Here is a 19,528-nt window from a genome sequence, read left to right on the forward strand (position 1 = left end):
ATTGATAGTTTCTAGATTTAGTGCATGCTAAGAAAGATCTTGCTCACCCTAATTATGAAACTATGTAATATTTTTTGTTTTCTTTTATTTTTTTATTCATTTTAAATTGATATATAATATGCAATAAATTGCATACTTTTTTATAGAGAGGGGGGGATAGATAGGGGCAGACAGACAGGAACACAGAGAGATGAGAAACATCAATCATTAGTTTTTTTGTTGCGACACCTTATTGTTCATTGATTGCTTTCTCATATGTGCCTTGATCGTGGGGCTACAGCAGACCGAGTAACCCCTTGCTCGAGCCAGCGACCTTGGGTCCAAGCTGGTGAGCTTTTGCTTAAACCAGATGAGCCCGCACTCAAGCTGGCGACCTCAGGGTCTTGAACCTGGGTCCTCTGCATCCCAGTCCGACGCTCTATCCACGGCACCATCGCCTGGTCAGGCTAAATTGCATATTTTTGAAGTGTACAGTTTGACAAGGATTAATATACTGATGATCCTCAACTTACAATGGGATTACATTTCAATAAATCCATCCTAAATTGAAAATATTGTAAGTAAAAAATACATTTAATACAGCCAACCTACCAAACATCATAGCTTAGCCTAACCTACTTTAAACATGCTCAGAACACTTACATTAGCCTACAGTTAGACAAAATCATCTAACACAATGAATACATCCTAGAGCAGTGGTTTTCAACCTTTTTACACTTGGGGACTGGTGAAAATAAAAGAATTATTTCGGGGACCACTAAGACATCATTGTGAGCATAAGCAAATTTGACTAAGATCATTGGGTCTACAATCTTCATACAATATCAGGATGGTTACCTCTTTCATGGACCTCCACAAAATTTCTGGCGGACTGGTCTGCGGATTAGTGGTTGAAAAACACTGCTCTCTAGAGTATTAGTTGATAACCCTCCTGATCGTGTAGCTGACTGTGAGTTGCCAACTGAGAGTTGCTGCCCTGAATCCTGAGAGAGCGTTGTAGCGCAGATAACAAGCTCAGGAAATGATCAAAATTCAAAATTTGAAGTAGGATTTCTACTGAATGTATATAGCTTTGACACAATCATAAAGTTGAAAACTTGTAAATCAACTATTATAAGTCAGAGACTGTCTATATTTATTACCCATGAAACAATCAACACAATCAAGATAATGAACATATCCATTGCCTCAAAAAGTTGTCTTACGTCTCTTCGTAGTCCCTCTTTCCCACCTCATTCTCCCCCAACCCCATTCTCATCCACAAACCACCACTGATTAGCTTTCTGTCTAGTTTAGACTGATTTTCATTTTCTAGAATTTTGCATAAATGAAGTATTTTTTTTGCCTGATTTCTTTAACTTAATATGATTATTTTGAGATTCATCTGTATTGTTGTACCTAACCGTAGATCATTCCCTTTCATTGCTGAGTAGTATTCCATTATATAGATATGCTTATTTGTTCACATGTTAATGAATGTTTGGGTATTTCTAGTTTTGTACTATTACAGATAAAGCTCCTATAAACATTATTCATGTTTAAGTCTTTAAATGGACATATGCTTTCATTTCTCATGTGTAAATACCTAAGAGTGGAGTGGGCAGCTAATATGGTAGGTGTCTGTTTAACATTTTGAGAAACTGTCGAACTGTTTTCCAAAATAATCGTACTATTTTACATTCCTATCAATAAGGTATAAAAATTTCAGTTCCTCCATATTTTTGTCAACACTTGGTATGATCAGTTTTGTTGCCTTTTTTTTTTTTTTTTGTGACAGAGATAGAGAAAGAGACAGAGAGAGGGACAGATAGGGACAGACAGGAAGGGAGAGAGATGAGAAACATCAATTCTTTTTTGTAGCTCCTTAGTCTCTTTGGTTGTTCATTGATTGCTTTCTCATATGTGCCTTGACCCGGGGGGCTGCAGCAGAGTGAGTGACCCCTTGCTCAAGCCAGCGACCATGGGGTCATGTCTATGATCCCACGCTCAAGCTAGCAACCCTGTGCTCAAGCTGGTGAGCCCGCACTCAAGCCAGTGACCTTGGAGTTTTGAACCTGGGTCCTCCGCATCCCAGTCCGTCACTCTATCCACTGTGCCACTGCCTGGTCAGACTTTTTAATTTTAACCATTCTATGGATGTGTAGTAGTATTTTATTGTGATTTTAATGTGCATTTCTCTAATATATAATGATGTTGAGCATATTTTTTTTAATTTATTCATTTTTAGAGAGAGGAGAGAGAGAGAGAAAGAGAGAGTGAAGGAGGGGAGAGGAGCAGGAAGCATCAACTCCCATATGTGCCTTGACCAGGCAAGCCCAGGGCTTTGAACCAGCGACCTCAGCGTTCCAGGTCATTGCTCTATCCGCTGCGCCACCACAGGTCAGGCGTGTGTTGAGCATATTTTATTGTGTTTTCATTCCATCCATGTATCTTATCTGGTGAAGAATTTGTTCAAACTGTGTGCCCATTTTTAAAAATTGGGCTGTTTGTTCTCTTATTATTGAATTTTGAGATACCTTTGTATATTCTGGACTCAAGCCTTTCATCAGATATATGCTTTACAAATATTTTCTTTTAGTCTGTGATTTTAGGTCTGTGATGCACTTTGAGGTAATGTTTGTATATGGGGCAAGATATGGATCCAAGTTATTTTTTTAATCCAATTGTTCCAGCAACATTTTATTTATTTATTTATTTAGTGACAGAGGCAGAGAGAGGGACAAATAGGGACAGACAGACAGGAAGGGAGACAGATGAGAAGCATCAGTTCTTCCTTGTGGCACCTTAGTTTCTCATTGATTGCTTTCTGATATGTGCCTTGACGGGGGGAGGGGGGGTACAGCAAAGCGAGTGACCCCTTGCTCAATCCAGTGATGTTGGGCTCAAGCTGGCGAGCCTTGCTCAAACCAGATGAACCTGCGCTCAAGCTGGTGACCTCGGGGTTTCAAACCTGGGTCCTCCACATCCCAGTCTGACACTCTATCCACTGCGCCACCTCCTGGTCAGGCTAGCAATATTTTTTATTTTTTTATTTTTTAGAATTTTGTAAAGATTTAATTGGAAAGAGACCGCTATTGCTCTTATCATCCTTTCTATGATAAAATGATTTTAACTTTCTAAACTTTATGGGTTGAGATATAGGTCAATAGTAACTTCAGAGCTCTACAATAGGACATTATTAGCATTTGAGAACAATATTCACTTTTGAGAACAATAACTATGTAGTAGTGGGTAAAAGGTTAATTTTAAAATGTCCTTAAATATGTACATGTATTCTACTAATTCATGAAGCTAGAGAAGCATTTATTCACTAATAAATTTTGTTTTCTCTGATTGATTTAAAATCTTTTCATCTTGCTTGACATTTCTTTCTGCAGCTAAACTAGAAATTTATATTTTTTCCTTCTAAAAAATATAGTAATTTTTTTTTTTTTTACAGAGACAGAGAGAGAGAGTTAGAGAGAAGGATAGACAGGGGCAGACAGACAGGAACGCAGAGAGATGAGAAGCATCAATCATCAGTTTTTTGTTGGACACCTTAGTTGTTCATTGATTGCTTTCTCATATGTGCTTTGACCGTGGGCCTTCAGCAGGACAAGTAACCCCTTGCCCGAGCCAGCGACCTTAGGTCCAAGCTGGTGAGCTTTTGCTCAAACCAGATGAGCCTACGCTCAAGCTGGCAACCTCGGAGTCTCGAACCTGGGTCCTCCGCATCCCAGTCCGACGTTCTATCTACTACGCCACCGCCTGGTCAGGCAATGATATTCTTTTTTATAAATTGCCCTCTCAGATTTTCTTGTCAGCCTGTTTTAAGTAAATTCGTGTGTTCAATATACTTGCTCACAGGATGGCCCATACCAGATTGTTGTTTAATACAAATATCTGAGCAGCAAACTGAGCTGATTCTTCTGGGGAAAGGATGGTTGAACAGCTAAGACCACTGGGTAGTTGAAGAGAAGACCACACATCTTGAACTTTCCAGTCTGGAATGAGGGGAGAACAGCTGATAACTGGATATGCAGTGTCATCAGCATCACTGGTCCTAAACCATTGCTTCTGCCTGCCACTGCCACAAATACTGTAGGAATGCCATTCCCTTCATACTCAGATTTAATCCTTGGAGTTTCATCTGGTCCTTTATGGGCAGAGGTTACCTGAAGTTCGTGTGGAATGCCAAACTTTCCACAAGTCTTCTTGATTTTTTCACAGTGATTGAGATCAGAAGTGGGGCCCATCGATACTACAATCCTGCACTGACTTTCTGGTTTCAGAAGCAAGTCGACTCTTTCAGCAACCCACTCAAAATTTTTCTTCACCATCTGGAACCCTTCAGGAGTTACTTCTTTGAGGTCACAATATGACTGTCTTTCTGTTGGCTTCAATCTCCTGATGGCCAGAGTCTCCAGGAATCGTTATCAATAACATCAGTAAGAACAGTTTCTTCTGTGGTGACATAAACACCAAATTTAATCTTCAGATCAGCCAGTGTACAGTCCTGGGGCAACCAGGATTTCTCCAATATTTCAAAAACAGTCTGTGTAGCATCACTCATGATATCTATTTTATTTTGGCCTATAACAAGTCCAGCAAAGCACAATTCTGCAGCAATGAGCTGTTTCTCAGACCACTGGGGTCATTATTGGCATCATCCTTAAAAAACATCTCCACTTTAGGAGGGTAAAACTTGTACCCTTCCTTGACACCAGGATTTCTTTTGAGAAAAAAACCAGTTGCTATTCTTTTACAAACCAATTCAATTGGAATCATGTCACACTTAGGTGCAATGAAAGCTGTCTCCTCACATTTTCTGGTGAAGGCAGTTTTGATACCTGTTTCCTGTAACAACGAAAAATACAAATAGTAATTTTATTTGAGATTGCAGCTTTTCCTTCCAGGTGATTCTTTCTGGCTGCACTTCCCGCTGTAATCTGGTCCTTGGTTTGCAGAATGACTTTTCCTGGACTGTCTAACAATTAATTGACTTCTTTTGTTTTACCCTCATAGAGTTTTTTTTACCAATGTTTAATACCTCAGCGGTCACCATTATCCTGGCTGAGCTGGGGGCTGAGGCTGCACTTGGAGATGCTGAACTCTGGAAAAGAGGAGTAGTCACAGAGGCTCAAGGGGTGGGGGAGGGAGGCGTGGCCCACAGACACTCAAGGCCAGGAGGTCACCCAGAACTCGCGTTCTAGTCCGGACCACAGTGGAATCTCGGGGTCTTTGCCCACCGAGATTACGACTCTGGTTACAAGTGGTTTCTCCAAGGATTCCCTTCCAGTAACATTTTTTAGAGTGACTATCTTCTCTCCACAGGATTGTCTTTGCACCGTTGTCAAAAAATAACTTATCCATATATGTGTGGCTGTATTTCTGAACTCTATTCTGTTCTATTTATTTATTTATTTATTTTTACTATACCACATTGTCTTGACTACTGTAATTTTATAAATCTTGACACCAGATAGTGTTAATTCTACAATTTTATTCTTTTTTTTTTATTTTTATCAAAGTTGAATTGCCCATTCTTGGTTCTTTGCATTTCTTATGAATTTTAGAATCACCTTGTCAATTTACCAATTTACTCAAAAGAGTTTACATGAATTTTTATTAAGATTTTTTTTTCAACTTCACTCTTTTTTATTTTTTTTATTTTTTATTTTTAATTCATTTTAGAGAGGCGAGGGAGAGACAGAGAGAGGAGAGACAGAGGGGGGGGGAGGAGCTGGAAGCATCAACTCCCATATGTGCCTTGACCAGGCAAGCCTAGGGTTTTGAACCGGCAACCTCAGCATTTCCAGGTCGACGCTTTATCCACTGCGCCACCACAGGTCTATTAAGATTTTAATGGGAAGATTTCACATCTTAAAAATAGAGTCATCCACACATGAATAAAGTATATCTCTTGTTTAATTTCTCTTAGCAATATTTTGTAGTTTTCCTGTACAGGTCTAGCACATTTTTGTAACATTTTATCCTAAGTACTTTATATTTTATGTTAGTGTCTTTTATTTCAATATCTGAGTGTTGTTAGTATGTAAAAAATACAATTGTTGTATACTTTTCTCATGTCCTTCAACCTTGCTAAACTTACTAGTTCTAGTAGAGTTTTGTATATTGCATTGGATATTCTACATAAATGATCATGTTATCTGTGAATGAAGACTTTCTTTCCAACTGGAAGCTTTTTCATTCTTCGTGTTTACTGAATTGAATAAAACCTCCAGTATAATGTTAAATAGGAATAGTGTGAGTAGATAAATGTCTTGTTACTGATTTTAGGGGAAAAGCATTCATTCAGTCATTCACCATTAAGTATAATGTTAGATGTAGATTTTTTGTAAATGCATTTTAACAAATTGAGGAAGTTTTCTTCTATCCCAATTTGCTGAGAGGTTTTTTTATTTAAGGTTTTACTTATTAATTTTACAGAGATGGGGGGAGTGAGAAGTATCAACTCATAGTTGCTTCATTTTATTTGTTCATTGCTTGCTGTTGTGTGTGCCTTGACCAGGCAAAACAGGGTTTCAAACCTCAGCGATACAGGTCACTGTTCTAGGCACTGCACAGGCCAGGCAAGACACTGTAGTTTTTAAATCTCCTATTGCACAATCACCAGTTAACGAAGCTTTTGGAAGCCATTTCTGATGCTTTCTTTACATTGCAGCTTCTCTTTCCTGCCTGTAAATGGGATCTGGACCATGCACACTTCATCCCTCCCTAACCACTTACCTAAATCTATCCTTGTCCCTAATGGTGTTTCAGTCTGTTCGTTGCCTTACTGAGTTTTAGTCTAAATTAATTACATAGTTAGCCCCATTGTTTGTACATTTTGTTGTTGTTTTGTAATTACCTTTTTCTGGTCCCTGACAGCTTGACCATGCTACTTGCTTTATCTTACTACAATTCCAACTTGTCTGCATAAGTAAACTAATTTGGTGTCTATCAGAATTTTTAGGCAGGTCTAAGAGAGAAGCCTGCACTGGTTGATAACGTCTCACTGGTTTTGAAGGTCATTATTACAATTAAATCAAAGAATGTAATGCCTGAAAAGCAGTATGCTAGGCACTGGGGAGGAGGCCAATAGATGAAAAGCCGTGGCTCTTAGTCTCAAATAGCTTACTGTCTAGTGAGGGAAAAAGAAACATGAACAATTAAGTTGAATATAAGTTTAAATAAGAAAATATACCTCCCCCAAACAATATGGTTGCATAGAGAGGAGAGGCCAGATGAGGATAGGGCAGACTTTACAAAGGAGTTGGAATAAAATATATATTAATAAGAGTAAATGTAAATATAGTACTATGTATAGATACTGTTCTAACTACTTTAACCATATTAACTCATTTTAAAAGATATAAGTTGGTTTTTAATATATAACTCTAGAGGGAAAAGCACAAGTCAAAGCCAAAAGCCTAACTCACAACTTTTTTTTTTTTTTTGTAAAAAAGAGAGGTTGGGCTAATATTATCTCATTTTCAAATTGACCAGGAAAGGCTTTAGATTAGACTAAGTGGAGAAATAGGACATTGGCTGAATAAAGGTACCCAGAAACATTTTACCTGGTCTATTCTCTGTGCTACAAAAAACTAGATTATGGAGGTACTTTATCTACTATAATGTCAACCTAGCCTTAACTTTTCTTTCATAAATCTCAATAAATAAATAGTAAAGGACTTTTTCCCATTCAAAGAAGGTAAGTATTTTGAGGGTGTGTTGCTACGGACCATTTAAAACAAGAAGTATAAGAGAAAGGAAGGCTACCTTCCCGAGTCATGAAACACAGGAACAAATGTTAAGCACTTGGGTGGTGGCAACGAAAGCAGGGGTTTAGTATTTCATCACAGAATGCAAGAGTGTAATCTCCATGTATACATTTAGAGAAGACAAGACATTTAGACAATTTGTCTAACACTACTAAAGGAATTGGTATTGAACAATGGATTAAACTTAATTCAGCTAATATATTTGACCAGATGCAGTTAGAATAGCCTTTCAGGTAGCTAAATAAGCAGGAGGTGGAATATATAGCTCTGTTAATTTTGGTTAATTTCAAACTACTGGATCGTGCCTGTGACCAAGCAAGCTGTTATTTTAAGAGCAGGACCAGCCCTCCCATTTATAGTGCTATGAATCCCTGAGGTATATAAATTAAAGCTGGCCACTTAACAGAGATCTCTTTGGGACCATTTATATGAAATGAAAAATAGGGTTAAATTAAAAAAAAATTAAATCTAGAGAAGTTTCCCAGAAGTTATGTATAAACCTTCATTTGGTACATTTTCCATTTGAGTTCTGGTGGATGGGAGCCAATAGGTTGCTGAAGCCACCACCACATTCTGCAATATACTCAGTACTTAAATGCTTAGTACTTGAATCTTTCATAATTTTGGCTGGGTATACAGCAGCATATTTCAAGCCAACTGAAAATAATGAAAGAGAGAAAGCTTTTGTAGGCAAAAACACCAATTTTAATAAGACACTAGAATCCCATGTTGTTTTGATACCAATCCCCCAGTTTTTGAGCACATGAGAAGAACTGTCTATCTTTGATGGCTTTGGAGAAAAATATATGTAATCTTTGAGAATGAACATACGTATTTATTCTCCTTTGTTTTTGTTTTTTAAATCTTTAGACGTAAGCGGTTTGGCAAAAAGACAATATTAATGCATACTTACAATAGCTAAAAAGCCAATTCAGAAAGCCAGTAATATAAACCAGAATAGACAGATGTGTCATTTTGCACATTGCTTTGCTGTTGCTCTCTCTGTAAAGTGATACATTCACTTGGAAGGGTGATGAATTGAGAAAAATTGTCTTGTGGTGAGATTCTGAATTTTAGTGCAATTATTCTCAGGTTTAGGAGGGACGCTTCCCATCCGCAGTCTCTTCACAGACCCACCCAACGAGTTACCAAGACATAAACTTGGGCATTTTTGTAGACAGAAGTCCAGAAAACCAAAGGCAAGAGATAAAGAAAATGGTGCAATTTCTTTGGATGCCGTTGGCCGCTGTCTAGTCCTTGTTTATATTCTTTCTCACTGATTACATTAAAAGGAAAAACTGGATACTATTGGAAAACAAAATTCTCAAGACCTTCATAAACTCAGGATTTATAAACTGAGGAGGAGATTTCAGGGCAATGACGGAACTTCTAATAAAGGAAAATAGAATACCAAACCAGAAATTTGAAAATCGAAGAAATTCTTCGTGTTGATGAAAGGTATAGATATGGAGATTTAAGGAGCTAAAGGAACTGATTTCCCATGAAGCATCCTAGATCTTCCTGGAATCATTCTTTTCCTGGTATTCCTGTGGAATACAATTTCATTCTTTCCCTGATCTTGAAATTCCTGGCACTATGTCTCATTTGGCAATTGGGACTAATTACAATCTCTTGTTCATTATAATTAGAGAACGTGTTTCGTTTTGAAACATAAAATTTATATTTATTCAGAATTACTATATTGCCACTATGAACCAATTTGCTGTCATTAGGTTTAAATAAAAATATATTTATGAGTCATGTAATTTTAGTTCAAACAGAAATTCTATGACTAGAATTTAATTTAAGAAATAGAAAATTCACCAGCTCTGGCAACAACCCACTGGGATATGCTTGGGGATTTAGATTCATTTCTTTACTTTTCTTTTTTTTTTTCTTTCTTTCACATTTGCCTAAGTCAAGTTAAGCAATATGGTATAGGAAAAAACTAGGAGTCAGAGAAACCCAGTTTCTCATCCAGAGTTGGCCACTCATTAGCAGAGTGACTCCGGGCAAATTACTTAACTTTACTGAGCCTCAGTTTTAAAATTCATATAACAGGGATAATAGCACCTATTCTTCATTCCTCATAGGCTAATTGTGAGAATCAAAAGAAATAATGTGGTTGAAAGTTCTGCGTAAAGAATAAGCATTTCAATGGGAGGGATTATTCCCATGTACAAAGGTATTTATAACTATTAAGTAATTACTGCCAGAATTTTAAAACATAAGTCTGATCATGCAGTTTCCCCCAATTAAACTCCAATTAAACTCTGTTTACCATAAAATAAGCTTGGAACACTTTATCATGGCATTAAAAAGAAATCTTAAACAAATTTTGCAACTCTTTCACTTCTTTCCCTGTCCCCCACAGAGACATTCCTCAGCCACATTGACCTCAATGTTCTGCAAGCAAAGCACACTCTCACACTGCCAGCGCTCTGCTCAGGCCATTCCCTTTGTTTGCCAGGTATTCACCTGTCGAGACTCAAATGGAAGGTTGGAGAAGCAGGGGTCTCAAACTCGCAGCCCGCCAAACAATTTTGTGCGACCCGCAGACTAATCCACGAAGTTCAAAATATTTTGGATAAAATTAAGTAAGCCTAGGGGCCTACTTGTATTTTTCATTTCTCTAGCATCCTAGCTAGATATTAGCTTAGTTAACAGCAGTGGTGATGCGAACTACAGTTTCTGGTCGTTTTGTGACACTGAAAAGTGTTGCCTAACAGTTGCCTTTTGTAGACCTAGTGTGGCCCGCCAAATGGCTGTGATCTTGCTCTGCGGCCCACATGCTGAGTTGAGTTTGAGACCCCTGTTAGAGAATGATGGTCAAGAGTAGTTGCAGTAAACCAAATGCAGGTTCAAATTACTACTCTTTCTTATTAGTTACTGTGGCATTGGGCAAATTAAATTATTTTACTTTACCTCAGTTTCTTCATCTGAAAAATGGGAAGTATAATACCTATCTCAGGTTTGTTGTGAAAATTATATGAAATCATATACATAAAGAGCATAGTATAATGCCATGTAAGTGGTCAATGAATGGTAGCTAATTACTTTTATAACTATTTTGAAAATGTTGCTTTTTCTTTTTTTTTTTAAACAGTGGTACTTTATTAAAATACTGAGTTTATTTCACATGTATATTTCTGTCTCCCCACCATTTCCATCTGTCTGACCACCATTACTACTATGTCCTATCATAACATTCCATACATACTTAACACCAAGCAAAGGGTGGAGTTCCATCTTTAAAAACTAAACAGGTGGCGCAGTGGATAAAGCCTTGACCTGGAATGCTGAGGTCGCCGGTTTGAAACCCTGGGCTTGCCTGGTCAAGGCACATATGGGAGTTGATGCTTCCAGCTCCTCCCCCCTTCTCTCTCTGTCTCTCTCTCCTCTCTAAAAATGAATAAATAAAATTAAAAAAAAAAACTAAACAGGCATTTTGGACAACACATTCTTGGCAATGGAACCTGGACAACGTTTATCAGACACAGTAGGGAAAGTTCTCACTCTGCATTATAAAAAGGACAGCCAGATATCAACTCTTACAGAAATGAAATAAGACAGAAAATTTTAACAAACTGTTTAAACTCTTTTCTTAAAGAGACTTCCTCCACTGCCAGAGATCTTGAATAGCCTCCTGGTCAGTCATCCGGAAGCAATTCTTCACGTAATTGATGAACTTGGCTTCCACTTTAGGAAGAGAACCACCTTTTTCTATACTTGCTTGCATTTTTGCTTTAATGTCTTCTACAGAACTAGGTCCTTTCGTGTTTTAGGAGTTCTTTCCTGTTTTTTGAAGGATTTCGGACTTTTTGATCTTGGTGTCGGTTTTGAGTCTTTTCCATTCTGGTTTGATTTTTGTGCATTTTTGGCTGAAGTATCTCACATAGATTTCTTTACTAGAGCTTTTTCTTCAGCTTCCTCATCCTCAAAATCATCGTCATCCTCAGCAGCAAGTTTTACTTTTTTCTGTGGCACCTTGCTACCGCTTCCGGGGCAGATTGCTTCCCAGAGATACTTGAGAGTTTCACGTCCTCCTCGTCTTCATCTTCTGACTCCGCATCTTCCTCCACAGCTACTACGTGGTGTCCACTAATATGCACAAGCCCTGAACCACACTTCAACCGTAAGACCACAGGTGGTGTTATTTCAAAGCCACCAAGGGAAACGTTGGCTGTACAGACATCTTCAAAGTTATCAGTGTTACTTTAATTAAACTGCCTTCATAATTCATTGCCTCTGCTTCAACAATGTGCAATTCATCCTTTGCACTAGCCCCTAAACCGTTCATAAGGATAATTGGTGCTCATTTTCATCATTATCCACCTTGAAGTGATAATCTTTGTCGGCCTTTAGTTCACACCGAAAAGATAGTTCTGGGGGCCTCAGAGGGCTCATGTTCATGTCCATCGAATCTTCCATGGGGTGCTAGCATGCACTTAGGTGGCAGAGAAGGCGGACGAAGATGTATGACTGCCTGTTCCTCAGAACAGACACGCAGGACGGAATCGCACCAGGGAGAAATGTTGCTTTTTCTGTGAAACCTTTCCTAACACTATCAGGCAGAGTTATCCCTTTTGGTTCATAGAACTTTTATACATACCCTAATATCACTATAGTTATATGTCATACATGGCCTTTTAAATGATATTCCTCTTCTTATATTCATTGTCTTTTTATTGTGAATTATAATAATTCCAGAAAGGTCTTTACCATAAAAATATATAATGGACAATTATAAAGTGAAACTCAAGTGACCACCTATGTTGGATCACTTTATTTTTAAATTGATTACTCTGGGAACTGTGTTTCCCAGAGTCCCCTTTTCTGCATGGCTCTGCTTTAGTGTTGGCCAGAGGAGAAGCGCATGTGAGATTTAGGAGGCAAAGGTGAAAACAGCATCCACTTCTTGTTGGTTCCAACTCATCCTTGCTCTTCTCTGCTCCATGTACAGCTTCCTCCTGGTAGTGGCCCATGCCCATTCCCAGGTGTTTGGCTGCAGAGCTACAGAAGCTATAGCTCCCCATAGACTTCTTCACTAGCTATTCCTTTGCAGTCCTATTATAGCAGCTGGATTTGTGTGGCTTCTCCAATAGATCGGTTGGTAACTCCTCTGGTCCTCTAAATCCCTTCTGAAGAACTTCACTTCCCCATCTCATCCTATTATTATCTAAGGTCGAATTCCTATAATAAATCTCTCTTCATAATCCAAAGTGGTCTGCTTTCCTGATTAAACCATGAGTAAATACATTATTATCCAGGTTAAAAAATAGGATTCACTAACACCCTAGTAGTCTCCCATATGTCCCTTCCTGGTCACGCTCATCTCCTTTCTCCCACATGCCCTGACTTTCATGGTAATGACTATCTAGCTTTTCCTTATATTTTATCACATATATGTGCATGCATTCCTGTAATATATAGTTTAGTTTCATCTCTTTTTGAACTTTATAGAACTGGACTTGTATGTTCTGTGCCACATATCTTTCACTCAATATTAAGTTTTTTTATGATTCATTCATGATGCTATGTATAGCCATAGTTCACTAATTTTAACAATATGCCATAATTCATATATTCTCTCTCTCTCTCTCTCTCTCTCTCTCTCTCTCTATGAGAGGGACAGACAGGGACAAACAGGCAGAAAGGAAGAAAAATGAGAAGCATCAATTCTTTATTATGGCACCTTAGTTGTTCATTGATTGCTTTCTCATATGTGCCTTGACCAGGGGGCTACAGCAGAGTGAGTGACCCCTTGCTCAAACCAGCGACCATGGGGTCATGTCTATGATCCTGCACTCAAGCTAGTGACCCTGCGGTCAAGCCAGATGAGCCCGTGCTCAGGCTAGCGACCTCAGGGTTTCGAACCTGGGTCCTCTGCATCTCAGTCTGACACTCTATCCACTGCACCACTGACTAGTCAAGCTATTCTTTTAAACTGTTTATATGTCTCTCTTCCCCACTTGTTTAACATTGACTAAGTCTTATTTATTTTTGCATACTCCTACCATTCCAAATCTGTTCAACCCAACATATAACACTGGGCTTACTGACGACTAGGACTTCAATACTGAGTTATAATCTACTGTGTTTTTTTAGTGATCATTTTCTTCCTCTTATGCAACAACTATTTCAAAAAGTTCCCATTGTCCATAAAGCTTAAACTCTCTTGCCTCCCCTTTACTTTCAGCAGGTGGCTCCTCTGACTACTCAGAAAAAAATAGATGTTATCAGATATGAACTCCTTTGACTGTGCCTACCTGCACCCATATCCATCTTTTCCTCCTTTTCTATTATTACAGTGAAAAAAGTGCCCTTCCTATTATTCAAGATTATTTCTTCTGTGTGTGCAAGGAATTCCATTCTTGACTCATTCTCAGAGCCTTTATTGACTATCTTGTCTCTTTCCTTTATATTTAGCTATTCCTTCTAGTATTTGAACTTGCTCAAGTCTCCTGTATCTTAATAAAAATATGTATTTGTCTATCCATCAACCATAGCTGTTTTCAGGTACCACACTCTCTTCTTTCTTACAATCAGACTTCTTGAAAGAGTGGTCTAATTCAATGCTTCCATATTTTAGCTATTGTGAATAATGCTGCTATGAATATGTATGTACAAATGTCTCTTTGAGACACTGCTTTCAGTTCTTTGGGGTGTATACCCAGAAGTAGAAATCCTGGATCATGTGGTAATTCTAGTTTTAATTTTTTTGAGGAACCATCAAACTGTTTCCACAGTGGCTGTACCATTTTATATCCCATGAGTAGTGTGCAAGGGTTCCTCATCAACACTTGTTGTTTTCTATTTTTTTAAGATAGCCATCTTAATGGGTTTGAGGTATTATCTCATTTAGTTTTGATTTGAATTTCCTTGATGATTAGTGATGTTGAGCATCTTTTCATGTGATTAAATACCATTTGTATAACTTTGGAGAAATGTCTATTCAAGTCCTTTGTCAGTTTTTGAATTAGGTTGTTTGGGTTTTTGTTATTGAGTTTTAGGAGTTCCCACTCACAACACATTAAATAAGAGGGTTTTACTATACAAGATTTTCACTCTGATTTGATTTTATTGCTGTTGCTGATGACTCGCAAATCTCTAATTCCAAGTCCAATCTTTGTTCTGAGACACACACTTGTATATCCAGTTGCCTACTTACCACCTTTACTTGGATACATGTCTGACACCTCAAACATAGCGTATCCAAATGTGAAGTGAACACCTCTCTCCACTGACTAATTACCATTCCTTCTCCATTGTCCCCAGCTTGGTGAGTGACACCATCACATTCCTAATTTCCAAACTAACAATTTGATAATCATCTATAACTCTTCCCTGTCCTTATGAATGATGTTCAATAGATCTTTAAGTTCTGTTCCTTTTCCTTGAGCATTTCTCAAATCCATGTACTTTTCTCCATTCATATTACCATTATTCTCTCCTATTTTTTTCCCCTTCTTTTGTAAGTGAGAGGAGGGGAGATAGAAAGACAGACTCCCGCATGTGCCTGACCAAGATTGACCGGCAACCCCACATCTGGGGCCAGTGCTCTGTCCATCTAGGGCCATGCTCGCAACTGAACCACAGAGCCATCCTCAGTGCACAGGGCTGATGCACTTAAACCAATTGAAACATGGCTGCGGAAAAGGAAGGGAGACAGAGAGAGAGAAAGGGGAGAGGGAGAGGTGGAGAAGGAGATGGTCGCTTCTCCTGGGTGCCCTGACCATTAATTGAACCCAGGATATCCACACGCTGGGCCAACACTCTACCACTGAGCCAATTGGCCAGGGACGTTCTCTCCTAATTTTTATAATAATCTACTAAATGACCTCCCTACTTCCAGTCTCTCTTCTTACTGCTCCATTTTGCAACAAGAGGTGCATATCCATGCTACAACTGATTTAGTTTGAACTCCTAATTATGGCTTATTAGAACTTGCAGGGTCTGGCCTCTGCCAGTCTTCTCTTGCTGTTCTCCTCCTCCCCAACAAACCCAAATGTCTAGTCATGCTGAATTTCTTTCAGTTCCTGTACCATTATTCTTCCTTGCCCTTAAGCTTTTACATGCTATTCTTTCTACCTGGAAAACTCCTACACATCTTTTAAATTTCAGCTTTAAAGTCATTCCCTCAAGAGAGTTAACCCTGATCCATAGACTAGCTTTGATTTCTCTGAAATATGTTTCCATTATACCTCTCATTACTGATATTACTTGTTTAATATTTACCTTTCTGACTAGATGAAGTTCCAATAAGGGTAAGTGGTCATGTCTGTCCTATTCAGCACTGGATCCACAACCCTATCACATAGTAGGAATTCAATAAATACTTGTTGAATGAATGAATGAATGAATGAACAAATTGGAACTAACATTCAATAACAGTTTGTTGAATGAAAGTCTTCTTTTTAAAGATTCTCTACGTACACCTGACCAGGCAGTGGTGCAGCAGATAGAGCATCAGATTGGGATTCAGAAGACCCAGGTTTGAAACCCCGAGGTCACTGGCTTGAACATAACCTCATCTGGCTTGAGCATGGGTTCGCCAGCTTGAGTGAGGGGTCGCTGGCTTTATTGAGCATGGGATAGTAGACATGACCTCATGGTCTCTGGCTTGAGCCCAAAGGTCGCTGGCTTGAGCCCAAGGTCACTGGCTTGAGCAAGAAGTCACTTGCTTTGCTGTAGCCCTCAGGTCAAGGCACATATGAGAAAGCAAATCAATGATCAACTAAGGAGCCGCAACAAAGAATTGATGCTTCTCATCTCTCTCCTTTCCTGTCGGTCCCTTTCTGTCCCTCCCTTTATCTCTCTCACTGTCTCTGTCACACACACACACACACACAAATAAATAAATAATAAAAGTACTCTACAACTTTATATTCAGAGGAAAGTTGTCCTCAGCAAGCTTATTGCCATGAGAGATGTTATTTCGGTATCTGGAATTCTGGAATTCTGTTTTGATATTGCTTTCAAAACTTGACATATTCTCCTAAATGCCCTAGATAGTGACAAATATTCACCCTTTGAGGTTAGATTTTATTTTGAAAGCAGCAAAATCCCTCAGAGCCAAAATGGATTATCAAGCTGGTAATACTATCAGAGGTGAAAAAATATGGGTGACTCTAAGTTAAGGAGTCTGACTTTTTGTATGCCTTATAAACTGGGTTGTAAGGCAGTTGAAGAGAGATTGCAAAAGTGTTTTTGTGCAATGGCAGGACAATTAGAATGATTGTGTAGTTGGGAACTCCATTGCAGGGGACATTGTTCATTTAGGAGTATACAGTCAGAAATGTTTTGTTTGGTTTAATAATTTTTGTTTCCTTTCGTCCCAATTTCTACATATATATGAGCCTTACTCAAAGCTTCAGAGAGAGCACAATATAGTAGAAAGAGCCCAGAAATGTTAAGTAAATGTTATCATTATTATTGTGCACATTTAATAATGCGCAAAGCACTTACAAATTTATTATCACCATAATTTGGCCACATGTCACCACCGAGTAAAGCTACTTTTAGCTCACCTACTTTAAATACCTCCCCCAGCAAAAATGTTATGAAATATAGAATAATCCTTTGCCAACTAAGATAACTCTCAAGGGCACGAACTATTGTGAGATTAGGGTTGGCTCAGTTTATGAAATTAATGAGTGAGTCTAAGTGCCACAGATGGTGCCTTCAGATTCTGGTCAGATATCTCAAAAATAGATATTACTGGTCACAAGGGAAATCATAGGCAAGAACAAAATGACAGAAATACAGCTAACAGCAATTGATCTCATTGAGATTTCCCACTGTGTACCAGAAATTATGCTAAGTACTTAATATGCAAGTATTTTTTTAAATCTCAGAATCCAAAGTTAAGAGAGATTAATTTTCTTATTGTCAAACTTTTAGCAGTTGGAAGAGCTAGACTGAGAACTCATGGTTTACATAATTCCAAACCCCAAGCTCTTTCCACTTTACCCAAAATATGTAATGAACTAAAACCAGGCCGTCATCATACACAAAAGTGGCACATTTTCAATCCCTTCTCTGTCACTCTAATTCTTCTTGTGGTCCATCTTCTCACCAATGTCACAGTCTTCTGGCAGCTTTACTTCTTTACCTAAGAGAAATACCTTAAGGATATTAGGAACACTCAGAAAGAAAATACTCAATATAAAGAATAAACAGGGATCTTAAAACTGCTGTTCTAGCAGGTCTCTCCTCCACGTATTTATCCTATACCTTACTCAGAATATATTTATATAATCAATATATAATACTGATTTCCCAAGTGTTCTGGAAAGTAAGTTAGCAGAAGGAACTATTCTCACCAAATGTAGAAGGGAACTACTTCACAAAAGGATGGTAGGGGTTTTTTTTGTATTTTTCTGAAGTTGGAAATGGAGAGGCAGTCAGACAGACTCCTGCATGCGCCCAACCGGGATCCACCCGGCATGCCCAACAGGGGGCAATGCTCTGCCCACCTGGGGCGTTGCTCTGTTGCAACCAGAGCCATTCTAGCACCTGAGGCGGAGGCCATAGAGCCATCCTCAGCGCCTGGGCCAACTTTGCTCCAATGGAGCCTTGGCTGTGGGAGGGGAAGAGAGAGACAGAGAGGAAGGAGAGGGGGAGGGGTGGAGAAGCAGATGGGCACTTCTCCTGTGTGCCCTGGCCGGAAATCAAACCCGGGACTCCTGCACACCAGGCCGACGCTCTACCACTGAGCCAACCGGCCAGGGCCTATAGAAGGATTTATGTCAATTATAGCAATAGTATTTAGATGTCCTGACTCCTCGTTAGTTATTTACTAAAAAATAAGTTGATTTCTAGGGAGGTTTACCTATATGTTCCTTTGTCATCTTCGTATACGTTATTAGTATATATTAGAGTACAATATATGTGTTAGTACAATAAGTCCTTACATAACATTGTTGATAGGTTCTGTGACTTTAAGCAAAATGACATATAACAAAGCCAATTTTATTATAGGCTAATTGATGTAAATAAGTAGTTCCTATGACATTTCATCAACTTATCAAAATGACGTTGAACAAAATAATGTTATTTGAGGACCTGTTGTATGTGTTATCTATGAGTATACATATTCCTTCCTTCTGCAAAGCTTTTAGTATGGAAAATAAACTTCAGGATATGATAATTAATGGTAAAAGAGTCAAAGGTTACCAAGAAGTAAACTAAAAAAAGAAAATTGCACAAAGTGTTAAAGAAAACTAGCAATATTTTTACTCTAAATCAGTGCTTTTCAAACTCTTCAAACCATGGTTCACAGTAAGAAATCCATTTTTCTTAAAACTCAAAGTGGTTATCCCCACTATATGTAATGCACCTTTGATGCTATTTTTATTTCATTTTTTAAAATTCTGGTCAGTGTGCTCAGTTGTGAACATGGCCCCAGATGGGTAGAGCATCGGCCCCAGATATGGTCTGTCGGGTGGATCCGGTGGTTGGGGCACATGAGGGAGTCTGGCTATATCCCCTTCTCTCACTTGGAAAAGAAGAGAAAAAAATATATTCTGGTCAGAACCTGATAAACTGGTCAAAATTTATAGTTAGAAAATTACTGCTTTAAATTGTTGACAGTTACTAGAATAAGAACAAGGTGAAGGAGGAAGAAGACAAGAAGAGAAAAATGATGAAATCTGCTAGTCCAGAATCAACTTTAGTAAGAGATATTAACATGATCCTGTTTCCCCTCTTGGCAAATATGTACATTTTCTAACAAAGAAGACTAGTATACTTGAATTCATATA

At 38.5% G+C, this 19,528-nt stretch overlaps 2 pseudogenes; both read right to left on the minus strand.

The window, feature by feature from the left end:
• Positions 1-3,771: 3,771 nt before the first annotated feature.
• Positions 3,772-5,059, minus strand: LOC136323481 (bifunctional phosphoribosylaminoimidazole carboxylase/phosphoribosylaminoimidazole succinocarboxamide synthetase pseudogene; annotated as a pseudogene).
• Positions 5,060-11,367: 6,308 nt separating this feature from the next.
• LOC136323482 (nucleophosmin-like) lies at positions 11,368-12,194 on the minus strand (annotated as a pseudogene).
• Positions 12,195-19,528: the final 7,334 nt, after the last annotated feature.

Source organism: Saccopteryx bilineata, chromosome 2, assembly GCF_036850765.1.
Source record: "Saccopteryx bilineata isolate mSacBil1 chromosome 2, mSacBil1_pri_phased_curated, whole genome shotgun sequence".
Lineage (NCBI taxonomy): Eukaryota > Metazoa > Chordata > Mammalia > Chiroptera > Emballonuridae > Saccopteryx > Saccopteryx bilineata.